Genomic DNA, 19,108 nt, shown 5'->3' with positions numbered 1-19,108 from the left:
ACTAGCTTGTTGGGAACACAAAGATTCTATAAAGTTGCAAATTACTCTCCATATATATATATGGGGAGGTTGTAGCTCCAACTCTGTTTTACAGTGAAAACTGCAGGAACTTCAAACCAGGACTAGGAAACAGAGTTAGAAACCTGAGTAAATGTTTCTCCTGCAACCCGTTCCCTTTGTGCAAGATGAACGAACGTCTCTCCCTATGCTCAGTTCTGAAAAATAACTGTGTGTGTCAAAGCCGTCCTTCACCAAGCTTGTTGGGAACACAATGTATCTGTACAGTTGCAAACTTCTCTCCATATATATATATGGGGAGATACTAGCTCCAACACTGATTTACAGTGAAAACTGCAGGAACTTCAAACCGGAACTTGGAAACAGACTGAGAAACCTGAGTAAAAGATTCTCCTGCAACCCGTTCCCTTTGTGCTAGATGAACGAACGTCTCTCCACATGCTCAGTTCTGAGAGATATGTGGGTGTCAAAGCCGTACTTCACTTAGCATGTTGGGAACACAAAGTTTCTAAACAGTTGCAAACACCTCTCCATACGTATATATGAGGAGTTACAAGCTCCAACTCGGTTTTACAGTGAAAACTGCAGGAACTTCAACAAGGCACTAGGAAACAGACTGAAAAACCAAGGTAAATTTGCCCTTGCAAACAGCTCCCTTTGTGCTAGATGAACGAAAGTCTCTCCCTATGCTCAGTTCTGAGAGATAAGTGTGTGTGAAAGCCGAACTTAACCTAGCTTGTTGGGAACACAAAGTTTCTATACAGTAGCAAACATCTCTCCATACATATATATGGAGAGGTAGTAGCTCCAACTCAGTTTTACAGTGAAAACTGCAGGAACTTCAAATCGGGACTAGGAAACAAATTGAGAAACCTGAGAAAAAGTTTCTCCTGCAACCCGTTCCCTTTGTGCTAGATGAACGAACGTCACTCCACATGCTCATTTCAGAGAGATAGATGTGTCTGAAAGCCGTCCTTCACCTATCTTGTTGGGAAAAAATATGTTTCTATACAGTTGAAAACTACTCTCCATACATATATATGGGGAGGTACTATCTCCAACTCGGTTTTACAGTGAAAACTGCAGGAACTTCACACCGGCACTAGGACACGCACTGAGAAACCTGAATAAAACTTTCTTCTGCAAACCGTTCCAATTGTTGCTAGATGAAAGGAGTTCTCTACATATGCTAAATTTTGAGAGATAACTGAGTGTGAATGCCGTACTTCACCTAGCTTGTTGGGAATACAAAATTTCTATACAGTTGCAAACACCTCTCCATACGTATATATGAGGAGGTATTAGCTCCAACTCGGTTTTACAGTGAAAACTGCAGGAACTTCAAACCGGCACTAGGAAAAAGACTGAAAAACGAGGGTAAAAGTTTCTCCTTCAAATCGTTCCCTTTGTGCTAGATGAACGAACGTCTCTCCACATGCTCAGTTCTTAGAGATAACTGTGTGTGAAAGCCGTCCTACACGTAGCTTGTTGGGAACACAAATATTCTATAAAGTTGCAATTTACTCTCCATACATATATATGGGGACGTAGTAGCTCTAAATCTGTTTTACAGTGAAAAATGCAGGAACTTCAAACCGGCACTAGGAAACACACTGAGATACATGAGTAAAAGTATCTCCTGCAACCCGTTCCCTTTGTGCTAGATGAAAGTACGTCTCTCCACATGCACAGGTTTGAGAGATAAGTGAGTGTGAAAGCCGTCCTTCAACTTAATTGTTGGGAACATAAAGTTTCTATACAGTTGCAAACACCTCTCCATACATATATATGGAGAGGTACAGGCTCCAACTCGGTTTTACAGTGAAAACTGCAGTAACTTCAAACCAGGACTAGGAAACACACTGATAAACCTGAGAAAAAGTTTCTCCTGCAACCCGTTCCATTTGTGCTAGATGAACGAACGTCTCTCCACATGCTCAGTTCTGAGAGATATCTGTGTGTGAAAGCTGCTCTTCACCTAGCTTGTTGGGAACACAAAGATTCTATACAGTTGCAAACTACTCTCCATACATATATATGGGGAGTTACTAGATCCAAATCTGTTTTACAGTGAAAACTGCAGGAACTTCACAGCGGCACTAGGAAACATACTGAGAAACCAGTGTAAAAGTTTCTCCTTCTACCCGTTCCCTTTGAGCTAGATGAACGAACGTCTCTCCACATGCTCATTTCTGAGTGATAAGTGTGTGTGAAAGCCGCACTTCACTTATCTTGTTGGGAACAAAAAGTTTCTATACAGTTGCAAACACCTCTCCATACATATATATGGAGAGGAACTAACTCCAACTCGGTTTTACAGTGAAAACTGCAGTAACATCAAACCGGGACTAAGAAACACACTGAGAAACCTGAGTAAAAGTTTCTCCTGCAACCCGTTCCATTTGTGCTAGATTAAAGTACTTCTCTCCATATGCTCAATTTTGAGAGATAACTGAGTGTGAAAGCCGTACTTCACCTAGCTTGTTGGGAACACAAAATTTCTATACAGTTGCAAAAACCTCTCCATACCTGTATATGAGGAGGTACTAGCTCCAACTCGGTTTTACAGTGAAAACTGCAGGAACTTCAACAAGGCACTAGGAAACAGACTGAAAAACGAAGGTTAATTTGCCCTTGCAACCTGTTCCATTTGTGCAAGATGAACGAACGTCTCTCCACATGCTCAGTGCTGAGAGATAAGTGTGTGTGAAACCCGTCCTTCACCTAGCTTGTTGGGAACACAAAGTTTCTATACAGTTGAAACTACTCTCCATACATATATATGGGGAGGTCCTAGCACCAACTAGGTTTTACAGTGAAAACTGCAGGAACTTCAAACCGGCACTAGGAAAAAGACTGAGAAAACAGGTTAAAAGTTTCTCCTGCAACCCGTTCATTTTGTACTAGATGAACGAACGTCTCTCCACATGCTCAGTTCTGAGAGATAAGTGTGTGTCAAAGCCGTCCTTCACTTAGCTTGTTGGGAACACAAAGTTTCTATACAGTTGCAAGGTACTCTCCATACATATATACGAGGAGGTTATAGGTCCACCTCGGTTTTACAGTGAAAACTGCAGAAACTTCAAACCAACACTAGGAAATAAACTGAGAAAACTTAGTAAAACTTTCTCCTGCCAACCGTTCTCTTTGTGCTAGATGAACGAACGTCTCTCCGCATGCTCAGTTCTGAGGGATAAGTGTGTGTGAAAGCCGCCCTTCAACTAGCTTGTTGGGAACACAAAGATTCTATAAATTTGCAAATTACTCTCCATATATATATATGGTGAGGTTGTAGCTCCAACTCTGTTTTACAGTGAAAACTGCAGGAACTTCAAACCAGGACTAGGAAACAGAGTTAGAAACCTGAGTAAATGTTTCTCCTGCAACCCGTTCCCTTTGTGCAAGATTTACGATCGTCTCTCCCTATGCTCAGTTCTGAGAAATAACTGTGTGTGTCAAAGCCGTCCTTCACCAAGCTTGTTGGGAACACAATGTATCTGTACAGTTGCAAACTTCTCTCCATATATATATATGGGGAGATACTAGCTCCAACACTGATTTACAGTGAAAACTGCAGGAACTTCAAACCGGAACTAGGAAACAGACTGAGAAACCTGAGTAAAAGTTTCACCTGCAACCTGTTCCCTTTGTGCTAGGTGAACGAACGTCTCTCCACATATTCTGTTCTGAGAGATATGTGTGTGTGAAAGCCGTTCTTCACATAGCTTGTTGGGAACACAAATTTTCTATACAGTTTCAAACACTTCTCCATACATATATATGAGTAAGTACTAGCTCCAAATCGGTTTTACAGTGAAAACTGCAGGAACTTCAGACCGGCACTAGGAAACACACTGAGAAACCTGAGTAAAAGATTCTCCTGCAACCCGTTCCCTTTGTGCTAGATGAACGAACGTCTCTCCCTATCCTCAGTACTGAGAAATAACTGTGTGTGTCAAAGCTGTTCTTAACCAAGCTTGTTGGGAACACAAATTTTCTATACAGTTGCAAAAACCTCTCCATACATATATATGAGTAAGTACTAGCTCCAAATCGGTTTTACAGTGAAAACTGCAGGAACTTCAAACCGGCACTAGGAAACACACTGAGAAACATGAGTAAAAGTTTCACCGGCAACCTTTCCATTTTTGCTAGATGAACGAACGTCTCTCCACATGTTCAGATCTGAGAGATATGTTTGTGTCAAAGCCGTTCTTCACCTATCTTGTTGGGAACACAAATTTTCTATACAGTTGCATACTACTCTCCATACATATATATGGGGAGGTACTAGCTCCAACTCGGTTTTACAGTGAAAAATGCAGGAACATCAAACCGGCACTAGGAAACTCAATGAGAAACCTGAGAAAATGTTTCTCCTGCAACCCGTTCCCTTTGTGCTAGATGAACGAACGTCTCTCCACATGCTCAGTTTTGAGAGATATGTGTGTGTGAAAGCCGTCCTTCACCTAGCTTGTTGGGAACACAAAGTTTTTATACAGTTGCAAACTACTCTCCATAAATATATATGGGGAGGTACAATCTCCACCTCTTTTTTACAGTGAAAACTGCAGGAAATTCAAACCGGCACTAGGAAACACACTGAGAAACCTGAGTAAAAGATTCTCCTGCAACCCGTTCACTTTGTGCTAGATGAACGAACGTCTCTCCCTATGCTCAGTTCTGAGAAAAAACTTTGTGTGTCAAAGCCGTCCTTCACATATCTTGTTGTTAACACAAATTTTCTATACAGTTGCAAACACTTCTCCATACATATATATGAGGAGTTACTAGCTCCAACTCGGTTTTATAGTGAAAACTGCAGGAACTTCAAACTGGCACTAGAAAACATACTGAAAGACCAAGGTAAATTTGCCCCTGCAAACCGTTCCCTTTGTGCTAGATGAACGAACGTCTCTCCACATGCTCAGTTCTGAGAGATATGTGTGTGTGAAAGCCGTCTTTCACCTAGCTTGTTGGGAACACAAAGTTTCTATACAGTTGCAAACTACTCTCCATACATATATAAGGGGAGGTACTAGATCCAACTCGGTTTTACAGTGAAAACTGCAGGAACTTCAAGCCGGCACTGGGAAACACACTGAGATACCTGAGTAAATATTTCTCCTGCAACCCTTTCCATTTGTGGTAGATGAAAGTACGTCTCTCACCATGCTCAGGTTTCAGAGATAAGTGAGTGTGAAAGACGTACTTCACCTTACTTGTTGGGAACACAAAGTTTCTATAAGGTTGCAAACACCTCTCCATACATATATATGAGGAGGTTCTAGCTCCAACTCGGTTTTACAGTGAAAACTGCAGGAACTTCAAACCGGCACTAGGAAACAGAATGAAAGTCCATGGTAAATTTGCTCCTGCAACCCGTTCCCTTTGTGCTAGAAGAACATACGTCTCTCCGCATGCTCAGTTCTGAGGGATAAGTGTGTGTGAAAGCCGCCCTTCAACTAGCTTGTTGGGAACACAAAGATTCTATACATTTGCAAACTACTTTCCATACATATATATGGGGAGGTACAAGCTAAACTCGGTTTTACAGTGAAAACTGCAGGAACTTCAAACCGGCACTAGGAAACAGACTGAGAAAACAGGATAAAAGTTGCTCCTGCAACCCGTTCCTTTGGTTCTAGATGAATGAACGTCTCTCCACATGCTCATTTCTGAGAGTTAAGTGTGTGTGAAAGCCGTTCTTCACCTAGCTTGTTGGGAACACAAAGTTTCTATACAGTTGCAAAATACTCTCCATATATATATAAGGGGAGGTACAAGCTCCAACTCTGTTTTACAGTGAGAAATGCAGGAACATCAAACCGGGACTAGGAAACAGACTTAGAAACCTGAGTAAAAGTTTCTCCTGCAACCCGTTCCCTTTGTGCAAGATGAACGAACGTCTCTCCCTATGCTCAGTTCTGAGAAATAACTGTGTGTGTCAAAGCCGTCCTTCACCAAGCTTGTTGGGAACACAATGTATCTGTACAGTTGCAAACTACTCTCCATATATATATATGGGGAGATACTAGCTCCAACACTGATTTACAGTGAAAACTGCAATAATTTCAAACCGGCACTACGAAACACACTGAGAAACCTGAGTAAAAGTTTCACCTGCAACCTGTTCCCTTTGTGCTAGATGAACGAACGTCTCTCCACATATTCAGTTCTGAGAGATATGTGTGTGTGAAAGCCGTTCTTCCCTAGCTTGTTGGGAACACAAATTTTCTATACAGTTTCAAACACCTCTCCATACATATATATGAGTATGTACTAGCTCCAAATCGATTTTACAGTGAAAACTGCAGGAACTTCATACCGGCACTAGGAAACACACTGAGAAACCTGAGTAAAAGTCTCTCCTACAACCCGTTCCATTTGAACTAGATGAACGAACGTCTCTCCACATGTTCAGTTCTGAGAGATATGTGTGTGTCAAAGCCGTCCTTCACCTAGCTTGTTGGGAACACAAATTTTCTATACAGTTGCATACTACTCTAAATACATATATAAGGGGAGGTACTAGCTCCAACTCGGTTTTACAGTGAAAAATGCAGGAACTTCAAACCTTCACTAGGAAACACACTGAGAAACCTGAGTAAAAGTTTCTCCTGCAACACTTCCCTTTTTGCTAGTTGAACGAACGTCTCTCCACATGCTCAGTTCTGAGAGATAAGTGTGTGTGAAAGCCGTCCTTCACCTAGATTGTTGGGAACACAAAGTTTCTATACAGTTGCAAACTACTCTCCATAAATATATATGGGGAGGTACAAGCTCCACATCGTTTTTACAGTGAAAACTGCAGGAACTTCAAAAAGGCACTAGGAAACACACTAAGAAACCTGAATAAAAGATTCTCCTGCAACCCATTCCCTTTGTGCTAGAAGAACGAACGTCTCTCCACATGCTCAGTCGTGAGAGATATGTGAGTGTGAAAGCCGTCCTTCACCTAGCATGTTGGGAACACAAAGTTTCTATACAGATGCAAACTACTCTCCATACATATATATGGGGAGGTACTAGCTCCAACTCGGTTTTACAGTGAAAACTGCAGGAACTTTAAACCGGCACTAGGAAACACACTGAGAAACCTGAGTAAAAGATTCTCCTACAACCCTTTCCATTTATACTGGATTAACGAACGTCTCTCCACATGTTCAGTTCTGAGAGATATGTGTGTGTCAAAGCCGTCCATCACCTAGCTTGTTGGGAACACAAATTTTCTATACAGTTGCAAACAACTCTCCATACATATATATGGGGAGGTACTAGATCCAACTCGGTTTTACAGTGAAAACTGCAGGAACTTCAAACCGGCACTAGGAAACAGAATGAAAGTCCATGGTAAATTTGCTCCTGCAACCCATTCCCTTTTTGCTAGAAGAACATACGTCTCTCCGCATGCTCAGTTCTGAGGGATAAGTGTGTGTGAAAGCCGCCCTTCAACTAGCTTGTTGGGAACACAAAGATTCTATGCATTTGCAAACTACTCTCCATACATATATATGGGGAGGTACAAGCTAACCTCGGTTTTACAGTGAAAACTGCAGGAACTTCAAACCGGCACTAGGAAACAGACTGAGAAAACAGGATAAAAGTTGCTCCTGCAACCCGTTCCTTTTGTTCTAGATGAATGAACGTCTCTCCACATGCTCATTTCTGAGAGTTAAGTGTGTGTGAAAGCCGTTCTTCACCTAGCTTGTTGGGAACACAAAGTTTCTATACAGTTGCAAAATACTCTCCATATATATATAAGGGGAGGTACAAGCTCCAACTCTGTTTTACAGTGAGAAATGCAGGAACATCAAACCGGGACTAGGAAACAGACTTAGAAACCTGAGTAAAAATTTCTCCTGCAACCAGTTCCCTTTGTGCAAGATGAGCGAACGTCTCTCCCTATGCTCAGTTCTGAGAAATAACTGTGTGTGTCAAAGCCGTACTTCACCAAGCTTGTTGAGAACACAATATATCTGTACAGTTGCAAACTACACTCCATATATATATATGGGGAGATACTAGCTCCAACACTGATTTACAGTGAAAACTGCAGGAACTTCAAACCGGAACTAGGAAAAAGACTGAGAAACCTGAGTAAAAGTTTCACCTGCAACCTGTTCCCTTTGTGCTATGTGAACGAACGTCTCTCCACATATTCAGTTCTGAGAGATATGTGTGTGTGAAAGCCGTTCTTCACATAGCTTGTTGGGAACACAAATTTTCTATACAGTTGCAAAAACCTCTCCTTTCATATATATGAGTAAGTACTAGCTCCAAATCGGTTTTACAGTGAAAAGTGCAGGAACTTCAGACCGGCACTAGGAAACACACTGAGAAACCTGAGTAAAAGATTCTCCTGCAACCCGTTCCCTTTGTGCTAGATGAACGAACGTCTCTCCCTATGCTCAGTACTGAGAAATAACTGTGTGTTTCAAAGCCGTCCTTCACCTAGCTTGTTGGGAACACAAATTTTCTATACAGTTGCAAAAACCTCTCCATACATATATATGAGTAAGTACTAGCTCCAAATCGGTTTTACAGTGAAAACTGCAGGAACTTCAAACCGGCACTAGGAAACACACTGAGAAACATGAGTAAAAGTTTCACCTGCAACCTTTCCCTTTTTGCTAGATGAACGAACGTCTCTCCACATGTTCAGTTCTGAGAGATATGTGTGTGTCAAAGCCGTTCTTCACCTATCTTGTTGGGAACACAAATTTTCTATAAGGTTGCATACTACTCTCCATACATATATATGGGGAGGTACTAGCTCCAACTCGGTTTTACAGTGAAAAATGCAGGAACTTCAAACCGGCACTAGGAAACACAATGAGAAACCTGAGTAAATGTTTCCCCTGCAACCCGTTCCCTTTGTGCTAGAAGAACGAACGTCTCTCCACATGCTCAGTTCTGAGAGATATGTGTGTGTGAAAGCCGCCTTCACCTAGCTTGTTGGGAACACAAAGTTTCTATACAGTTGCAAACAACTCTCCATAAATATATATGGGGAGGTACAAGCTCCACCTCGTTTTTACAGTGAAAACTGCAGGAAATTCAAACCGGCACTAGGAAACACACTGAGAAACCTGAGTAAAAGATTCTCCTGCAACCCGTTCACTTTGTGATAGATGAACGAACGTCTCTCCCTATGCTCATTTCTGAGAAAAAACTGTGTGTCAAAGCCGTCCTTCACATAGCTTGTTGTTAACACAAATTTTCTATACAGTTGCAAACACTTCTCCATACATATATATGAGGAGTTACTAGCTCCAACTCGGTTTTATAGTGAAAACTGCAGGAACTTCAAACTGGCACTAGAAAACATACTGAAAAACCAAGTTAATTTGCCCCTGCAACCCGTTCCCTTTGTGCTAGAAGAACGAACGTCTCTCCACATGCTCAGTCGTGAGGGATATGTGAGTGTGAAAGCCGTCCTTCACCTAGCATGTTGGGAACACAAAGTTTCTATACAGATGCAAACTACTCTCCATACATATATATGGGGAGGTACTAGCTCCAACTCGGTTTTACAGTGAAAACTGCAGGAACTTTAAACCGGCACTAGGAAAAACACTGAGAAACCTGAGTAAAAGTTTCTCCTACAACCCGTTCCATTTGTACTAGATGAACGAACGTCTCTCCACATGTTCAGTTCTGAGAGATATGTGTGTGTCAAAGCCGTCCTTCACCTAGCTTGTTGGGAACACAAATTTTCTATACAGTTGCAAAATACTCTCCATACATATATATGGGGGGGTACTAGATCCAACTCGGTTTTACAGTGAAAACTGCAGGAACTTCAAGCCGGCACTGGGAAACACACTGAGATACCTGAGAAAATGTTTCTCCTGCAACCCTTTCCATTTGTGGTAGATGAAAGTACGTCTCTCACCATGCTCAGGTTTCAGAGATAAGTGAGTGTGAAAGACGTACTTCACCTTACTTGTTGGGAACACAAAGTTTCTATAAGGTTGCAAACACCTCTCCATACATATATATGAGGAGGTTCTAGCTCCAACTCGGTTTTACAGTGAAAACTGCAGGAACTTCAAACCGGCACTAGGAAACAGAATGAAAGTCCATGGTAAATTTGCTCCTGCAACCCGTTCCCTTTGTGCTAGAAGAACATACGTCTCTCCGCATGCTCAGTTCTGAGGGATAAGTGTGTGTGAAAGCCGCCCTTCAACTAGCTTGTTGGGAACACAAAGATTCTATACATTTGCAAACTACTCTCCATACATATATATGGGGAGGTACAAGCTAAACTCGGTTTTACAGTGAAAACTGCAGGAACTTCAAACCGGCACTAGGAAACAGACTGAGAAAACAGGATAAAAGTTGCTCCTGCAACCCGTTCCTTTTGTTCTAGATGAATGAACGTCTCTCCACATGCTCATTTCTGAGAGTTAAGTGTGTGTGAAAGCCGTCCTTCACCTAGCTTGTTGGGAACACAAAGTTTCTATACAGTTGCAAAATACTCTCCATATATATATAAGGGGAGGTACAAGCTCCAACTCTGTTTTACAGTGAGAAATGCAGGAACATCAAACCGGGACTAGGAAACAGACTTAGAAACCTGAGTAAAAGTTTCTCCTGCAACCCGTTCCCTTTGTGCAAGATGAACGAACGTCTCTCCCTATGCTCAGTTCTGAGAAATAACTGTGTGTGTCAAAGCCGTCCTTCACCAAGCTTGTTGGGAACACAATGTATCTGTACAGTTGCAAACTACTCTCCATATATATATATGGGGAGGTACTAGCTCCAACACTGATTTACAGTGAAAACTGCAATAACTTCAAACCGGCACTACGAAACACACTGAGAAACCTGAGTAAAAGTTTCACCTGCAACCTGTTCCATTTGTGCTAGATGAACGAACGTCTCTCCACATATTCAGTTCTGAGAGATATGTGTGTGTGAAAGCCATTCTTCCCTAGCTTGTTGGGAACACAAATTTTCTATACAGTATCATACACCTCTCCATACATATATATGAGTATGTACTAGCTCCAAATCGGTTTTACAGTGAAAACTGCAGGAACTTCATACCGGCACTAGGAAACACACTGAGAAACCTGAGTAAAAGTCTCTCCTACAACCCGTTCCATTTGTACTAGATGAACGAACGTCTCTCAGCATGTTCAGTTCTGAGAGATATGTGTGTGTCAAAGCCGTCCTTCACCAAGCTTGTTGGGAACACAATGTATCTGTACAGTTGCAAACTTCTCTCCATATATATATATGGGGAGATACTAGCTCCAACACTGATTTGCAGTGAAAACTGCAGGAACTTCAAACCGGAACTAGGAAACAGACTGAGAAACCTGAGTAAAAGTTTCACCTGCAACCTGTTCCCTTTGTGCTAGGTGAACGAACGTCTCTCCACATATTCAGTTCTGAGAGATATGTGTGTGTGAAAGCCGTTCTTCACATAGCTTGTTGGGAACACAAATTTTCTATACAGTTGCAAAAACCTCTCCATACATATATATGAGTAAGTACTAGCTCCAAATCGGTTTTACAGTGAAAACTGCAGGAACTTCAGACCGGCACTAGGAAACACACTGAGAAACCTGAGTAAAAGATTCTCCTGCAACCCGTTCCATTTTTGCTAGATGAACGAACGTCTCTCCCTATGCTCAGTACTGAGAAATAACTGTGTGTGTCAAAGCCGTCCTTCACCTAGCTTGTTGGGAACACAAATTTTCTATACAGTTGCAAAAACCTCTCCATACGTATATATGAGTAAGTACTAGCTCCAAATCGGTTTTACAGTGAAAACTGCAGGAACTTCAAACCGGCACTAGGAAACACACTGAGAAACATGAGTAAAAGTTTCACCTGCAACCTTTCCCTTTTTGCTAGATGAACGAACGTCTCTCCACATGTTCAGTTCTGAGAGATATGTGTGTGTGAAAGCCGTCCTTCACCTAGCTTGTTGGGAACACAAAGTTTCTATACAGTTGCAAAATACTCTCCATAAATATATATGGGGAGGTACAAGCTCCACCTCGTTTTTACAGTGAAAACTGCAGGAAATTCAAACCGGCACTAGGAAACACACTGAGAAACCTGAGTAAAAGATTCTCCTGCAACCCGTTCACTTTGTGCTAGATGAACGAACGTCTCTCCCTATGCTCAGTTCTGAGAAAAAACTGTGTGTGTCAAAGCCATCCTTCACATAGCTTGTTGTTAACACAAATTTTCTATACAGTTGCAAACACTTCTCCATACATATATATGAGGAGTTACTAGCTCCAACTCGGTTTTATAGTGAAAACTGCAAGAACTTCAAACTGGCACTAGAAAACATACTGAAATACCAAGGTAAATTTGCCCCTGCAAACCGTTCCCTTTGTGATAGATGAACGAACGTCTCTCCACATGCTCAGTTCTGAGGGATATGTGTGTGTGAAAGCCGTCCTTCACCTAGCTTGTTGGGAACACAAAGTTTCTATACAGTTGCATACTACTCTCCATACATATATATGGGGAGGTACTAGCTCCAACTCGGTTTTACAGTGAAAAATGCAGGAACTTCAAACCGGCACTAGAAAACACAATGAGAAACCTGAGTAAATGTTTCTCCTGCAACCCGTTCCCTTTGTGCTAGATGAACGAACGTCTCTCCACATGCTCAGTTTTGAGAGATATGTGTGTGTGAAAGCCGTCCTTCACCTAGCTTGTTGGGAACACAAAGTTTCTATACAGTTGCAAACTACTCTCCATACATATATAAGGGGAGGTACTAGATCCAACTCGGTTTTACAGTGAAAACTGCAGGAACTTCAAGCCGGCACTGGGAAACACACTGAGATACCTGAGTAAATATTTCTCCTGCAACCCTTTCCATTTGTGGTAGATGAAAGTACGTCTCTCACCATGCTCAGGTTTCAGAGAAAAGTGAGTGTGAAAGAAGTACTTCACCTTACTTGTTGGGAACACAAAGTTTCTATACAGTTGCAAACACCTCTCCATACATATATATGAGGAGGTTCTAGCTCCAACTCGGTTTTACAGTGAAAACTGCAGGAACTTCAAACCGGCACTAGGAAACAGACTGAGAAAACAGGATAAAAGTTGCTCCTGCAACCCGTTCCTTTTGTTCTAGATGAATGAACGTCTCTCCACATGCTCATTTCTGAGAGTTAAGTGTGTGTGAAAGCCGTTCTTCACCTAGCTTGTTGGGAACACAAAGTTTCTATACAGTTGCAAAATACTCTCCATATATATATAAGGGGAGGTACAAGCTCCAACTCTGTTTTACAGTGAGAAATGCAGGAACATCAAACCGGGACTAGGAAACAGACTTAGAAACCTGAGTAAAAGTTTCTCCTGCAACCCGTTCCCTTTGTGCTAGATGAACGAACGTCTCTCCCTATGCTCAGTTCTGAGAAATAACTGTGTGTGTCAAAGCCGTCCTTCACATAGCTTGTTGTTAACACAAATTTTCTATACAGTTGCAAACACTTCTCCATACATATATATGAGGAGTTACTAGCTCCAACTCGGTTTTATAGTGAAAACTGCAGGAACTTCAAACTGGCAATAGAAAACATACTGAAAAACCAAGGTAAATTTGCCCCTGCAAACCTTTCCCTTTGTGCTAGATGAACGAACGTCTCTCCACATGCTCAGTTCTGAGAGATATGTGTGTGTGAAAGCCGTCTTTCACCTAGCTTGTTGGGAACACAAAGTTTCTATACAGTTGCATACTACTCTCCATACATATATATGGGGAGGTACTAGCTCCAACTCGGTTTTACAGTGAAAAATGCAGGAACTTCAAACCGGCACTAGAAAACACAATGAGAAACCTGAGTAAATGTTTCTCCTGCAACCCGTTCCCTTTGTGCTAGATGAACGAACGTCTCTCCACATGCTCATTTCAGAGAGATATGTGTGTGTGAAAGCCGTCCTTCACCTAGCTTTTTGGGAACACAAAGTTTCTATACAGTTGCAAACTACTCTCCATAAATATATATGGGGAGGTACAAGCTCCACCTCGTTTTTACAGTGAAAACTGCAGGAAATTCAAACCGGCACTAGGAAACACACTGAGAAACCTGAGTAAAAGATTCTCCTGCAACCCGTTCACTTTGTGCTAGATGAACGAACGTCTCTCCCTATGCTCAGTTCTGAGAAAAAACTGTGTGTGTCAAAGCCGTCCTTCACATAGCTTGTTGTTAACACAAATTTTCTATACAGTTGCAAACACTTCTCCATACATATATATGAGGAGTTACTAGCTCCAACTCGGTTTTATAGTGAAAACTGCAGGAACTTCAAACTGGCACTAGAAAACATACTGAAAAACCAAGGTAAATTTGCCCCTGCAAACCGTTCCCTTTGTGCTAGATGAACGAACGTCTCTCCACATGCTCAGTTCTGAGAGATATGTGTGTGTGAAAGCCATCTTTCACCTAGCTTGTTGGGAACACAAAGTTTCTATACAGTTGCATACTACTCTCCATACATATATATGGGGAGGTACTAGCTCCAACTCGGTTTTACAGTGAAAAATGCAGGAACTTCAAACCGGCACTAGAAAACACAATGAGAAACCTGAGTAAATGTTTCTCCTGCAACCCTTTCCCTTTGTGCTAGATGAACGAACGTCTCTCCACATGCTCAGTTTTGAGAGATATGTGTGTGTGAAAGCCGTCCTTCACCTAGCTTGTTGGGAACACAAAGTTTCTATACAGTTGCAAACTACTCTCCATACATATATAAGGGGAGGTACTAGATCCAACTCGGTTTTACAGTGAAAACTGCAGGAACTTCAAGCCGGCACTGGGAAACACACTGAGATACCTGAGTAAATATTTCTCCTGCAACCCTTTCCATTTGTGGTAGATGAAAGTACGTCTCTCACCATGCTCAGGTTTCAGAGAAAAGTGAGTGTGAAAGAAGTACTTCACCTTACTTGTTGGGAACACAAAGTTTCTATACAGTTGCAAACACCTCTCCATACATATATATGAGGAGGTTCTAGCTCCAACTCGGTTTTACAGTGAAAACTGCAGGAACTTCAAACCGGCACTAGGAAACAGAATGAAAGTCCATGGTAAATTTGCTCCTGCAACCCGTTCCCTTTGTGCTAGAAGAACATACGTCTCTCCGCATGCTCAGTTCTGAGGGATAAGTGTGTGTGAAAGCCGCCCTTCAACTAGCTTGTTGGGAACACAAAGATTCTATACATTTGCAAACTACTCTCCATACATATATATGGGGAGGTACAAGCTAAACTCGGTTTTACAGTGAAAACTGCAGGAACTTCAAACCGGCACTAGGAAACAGACTGAGAAAACAGGATAAAAGTTGCTCCTGCAACCCGTTCCTTTTGTTCTAGATGAATGAACGTCTCTCCACATGCTCATTTCTGAGAGTTAAGTGTGTGTGAAAGCCGTTCTTCACCTAGCTTGTTGGGAACACAAAGTTTCTATACAGTTGCAAAATACTCTCCATATATATATAAGGGGAGGTACAAGCTCCAACTCTGTTTTACAGTGAGAAATGCAGGAACATCAAACCGGGACTAGGAAACAGACTTAGAAACCTGAGTAAAAGTTTCTCCTGCAACCCGTTCCCTTTGTGCAAGATGAACGAACGTCTCTCCCTATGCTCAGTTCTGAGAAATAACTGTGTGTGTCAAAGCCGTCCTTCACCAAGCTTGTTGGGAACACAATGTATCTGTACAGTTGCAAACTACTCTCCATATATATATATGGGGAGATACGAGCTCCAACACTGATTTACAGTGAAAACTGCAATAACTTCAAACCGGCACTACGAAACACACTGAGAAACCTGAGTAAAAGTTTCACCTGCAACCTGTTCCCATTGTGCTAGATGAACGAACGTCTCTCCACATATTCAGTTCTGAGAGATATGTGTGTGTGAAAGCCGTTCTTCCCTAACTTGTTGGGAACACAAATTTTCTATACAGTTTCAAACACCTCTCCATACATATATATGAGTATGTACTAGCTCCAAATCGGTTTTACAGTGAAAACTGCAGGAACTTCATACCGGCACTAGGAAACACACTGAGAAACCTGAGTAAAAGTTTCTCCTACAACTCGTTCCATTTGTACTAGATGAACGAACGTCTCTCCACATGTTCAGTTCTGAGAGATATGTGTGTGACAAAGCCGTACTTCACCTAGCTTGTTGGGAACACAAATTTTCTATACAGTTGCATACTACTCTCCATACATATATATGGGGAGGTACTAGCTCCAACTCGATTTTACAGTGAAAAATGCAGGAACTTCAAACCTTCACTAGGAAACACACTGAGAAACCTGAGTAAAAGTTTCTCCTGCAACACTTCCTTTTTGCTAGTTGAACGAACGTCTCTCCACATGCTCAGTTCTGAGAGATAAGTGTGTGTGAAAGCCGTCCTTCACCTAGATTGTTGGGAACACAAAGTTTCTATACAGTTGCAAACTACTCTCCATAAATATATATGGGGAGGTACAAGCTCCACCTCGTTTTTACAGTGAAAACTGCAGGAACTTCAAAAAGACACTAGGAAACACACTGAGAAACCTGAATAAAAGATTCTCCTGCAACCCGTTCCCTTTGTGCTAGAAGAACGAACGTCTCTCCACATGCTCAGTCGTGAGGGATATGTGAGTGTGAAAGCCGTCCTTCACCTAGCATGTTGGGAACACAAAGTTTCTATACAGATGCAAACTACTCTCCATACATATATATGGGGAGGTACTAGCTCCAACTCGGTTTTACAGTGAAAACTGCAGGAACTTTAAACCGGCACTAGGAAACACACTGAGAAACCTAAGTAAATGTTTCTCCTAATACCCGTTCAATTTGTACTAGATGAACGAACGTCTCTCCACATGATCAGTTCTGAGAGATATGTTTGTGTCAAAGCCGTCCTTCAACAAGCTTGTTGGGAACACAATGTATCTGTACAGTTGCAAACTTCTCTTCATATATATATATGGGGAGATACTAGCTCCAACACGGATTTACAGTGAAAACTGCAGGAACTTCAAACCGGAACTAGGAAACAGACTGAGAAACCTGAGTAAAAGATTCTCCTGCAACCCGTTCACTTTGTGCTAGATGAACGAACGTCTCTCCCTATGCTCAGTTCTGAGAAAAAACTGTGTGTGTCAAAGCCGTCCTTCACATAGCTTGTTGTTAACACAAATTTTCTATACAGTTGCAAACACTTCTCCATACATATATATGAGGAGTTACTAGCTCCAACTCGGTTTTATAGTGAAAACTGCAGGAACTTCAAACTGGCACTAGAAAACATACTGAAAAACCAAGGTAAATTTGCCCCTGCAAACCGTTCCCTTTGTGCTAGATGAACGAACGTCTCTCCACATGCTCAGTTCTGAGAGATATGTGTGTGTGAAAGCCATCTTTCACCTAGCTTGTTGGGAACACAAAGTTTCTATACAGTTGCATACTACTCTCCATACATATATATGGGGAGGTACTAGCTCCAACTCGGTTTTACAGTGAAAAATGCAGGAACTTCAAACCGGCACTAGAAAACACAATGAGAAACCTGAGTAAATGTTTCTCCTGCAACCCGTTCCCTTTGTGCTAGATGAACGAACGTCTCTCCACATGCTCAGTTTTGAGAGATATGTGTGTGTGAAAGCCGTCCTTCACCTAGCTTGTTGGGAACACAAAGTTTCTATACAGTTGCAAACTACTCTCCATACATATATAAGGGGAGGTACTAGATCCAACTCGGTTTTACAGTGAAAACTGCAGGAACTTCAAGCCGGCACTGGGAAACACACTGAGATACCTGAGTAAATATTTCTCCTGCAACCCTTTCCATTTGTGGTAGATGAAAGTACGTCTCTCACCATGCTCAGGTTTCAGAGAAAAGTGAGTGTGAAAGAAGTACTTCACCTTACTTGTTGGGAACACAAAGTTTCTATACAGTTGCAAACACCTCTCCATACATATATATGAGGAGGTTCTAGCTCCAACTCGGTTTTACAGTGAAAACTGCAGGAACTTCAAACCGGCACTAGGAAACAGAATGAAAGTCCATGGTAAATTTGCTCCTGCAACCCGTTCCCTTTGTGCTAGAAGAACATACGTCTCTCCGCATGCTCAGTTCTGAGGGATAAGTGTGTGTGAAAGCCGCCCTTCAACTAGCTTGTTGGGAACACAAAGATTCTATACATTTGCAAACTACTCTCCATACATATATATGGGGAGGTACAAGCTAAACTCGGTTTTACAGTGAAAACTGCAGGAACTTCAAACCGGCACTAGGAAACAGACTGAGAAAACAGGATAAAAGTTGCTCCTGCAACCCGTTCCTTTTGTTCTAGATGAATGAACGTCTCTCCACATGCTCATTTCTGAGAGTTAAGTGTGTGTGAAAGCCGTTCTTCACCTAGCTTGTTGGGAACACAAAGTTTCTATACAGTTGCAAAATACTCTCCATATATATATAAGGGGAGGTACAAGCTCCAACTCTGTTTTACAGTGAGAAATGCAGGAACATCAAACCGGGACTAGGAAACAGACTTAGAAACCTGAGTAAAAGTTTCTCCTGCAACCCGTTCCCTTTGTGCAAGATGAACGAACGTCTCTCCCTATGCTCAGTTCTGAGAAATAACTGTGTGTGTCAAAGCCGTCCTTCACCAAGCTTGTTGGGAACACAATGTATCTGTACAGTTGCAAACTACTCTCCATATATATATATGGGGAGATACGAGCTCCAACACTGATTTACAGTGAAAACTGCAATAACTTCAAACCGGCACTACGAAACACACTGAGAAACCTGAGTAAAAGTTTCACCTGCAACCTGTTCCCATTGTGCTAGATGAACGAACGTCTCTCCACATATTCAGTTCTGAGAGATATGTGTGTGTGAAAGCCGTTCTTCCCTAACTTGTTGGGAACACAAATTTTCTATACAGTTTCAAACACCTCTCCATACATATATATGAGTATGTACTAGCTCCAAATCGGTTTTACAGTGAAAACTGCAGGAACTTCATACCGGCACTAGGAAACACACTGAGAAACCTGAGTAAAAGTTTCTCCTACAACTCGTTCCATTTGTACT

Source organism: Camelus dromedarius, chromosome X (genome assembly GCF_036321535.1).
Source record: "Camelus dromedarius isolate mCamDro1 chromosome X, mCamDro1.pat, whole genome shotgun sequence".
Lineage (NCBI taxonomy): Eukaryota > Metazoa > Chordata > Mammalia > Artiodactyla > Camelidae > Camelus > Camelus dromedarius.
Note: the sequence above shows the minus strand (reverse complement) of the source record.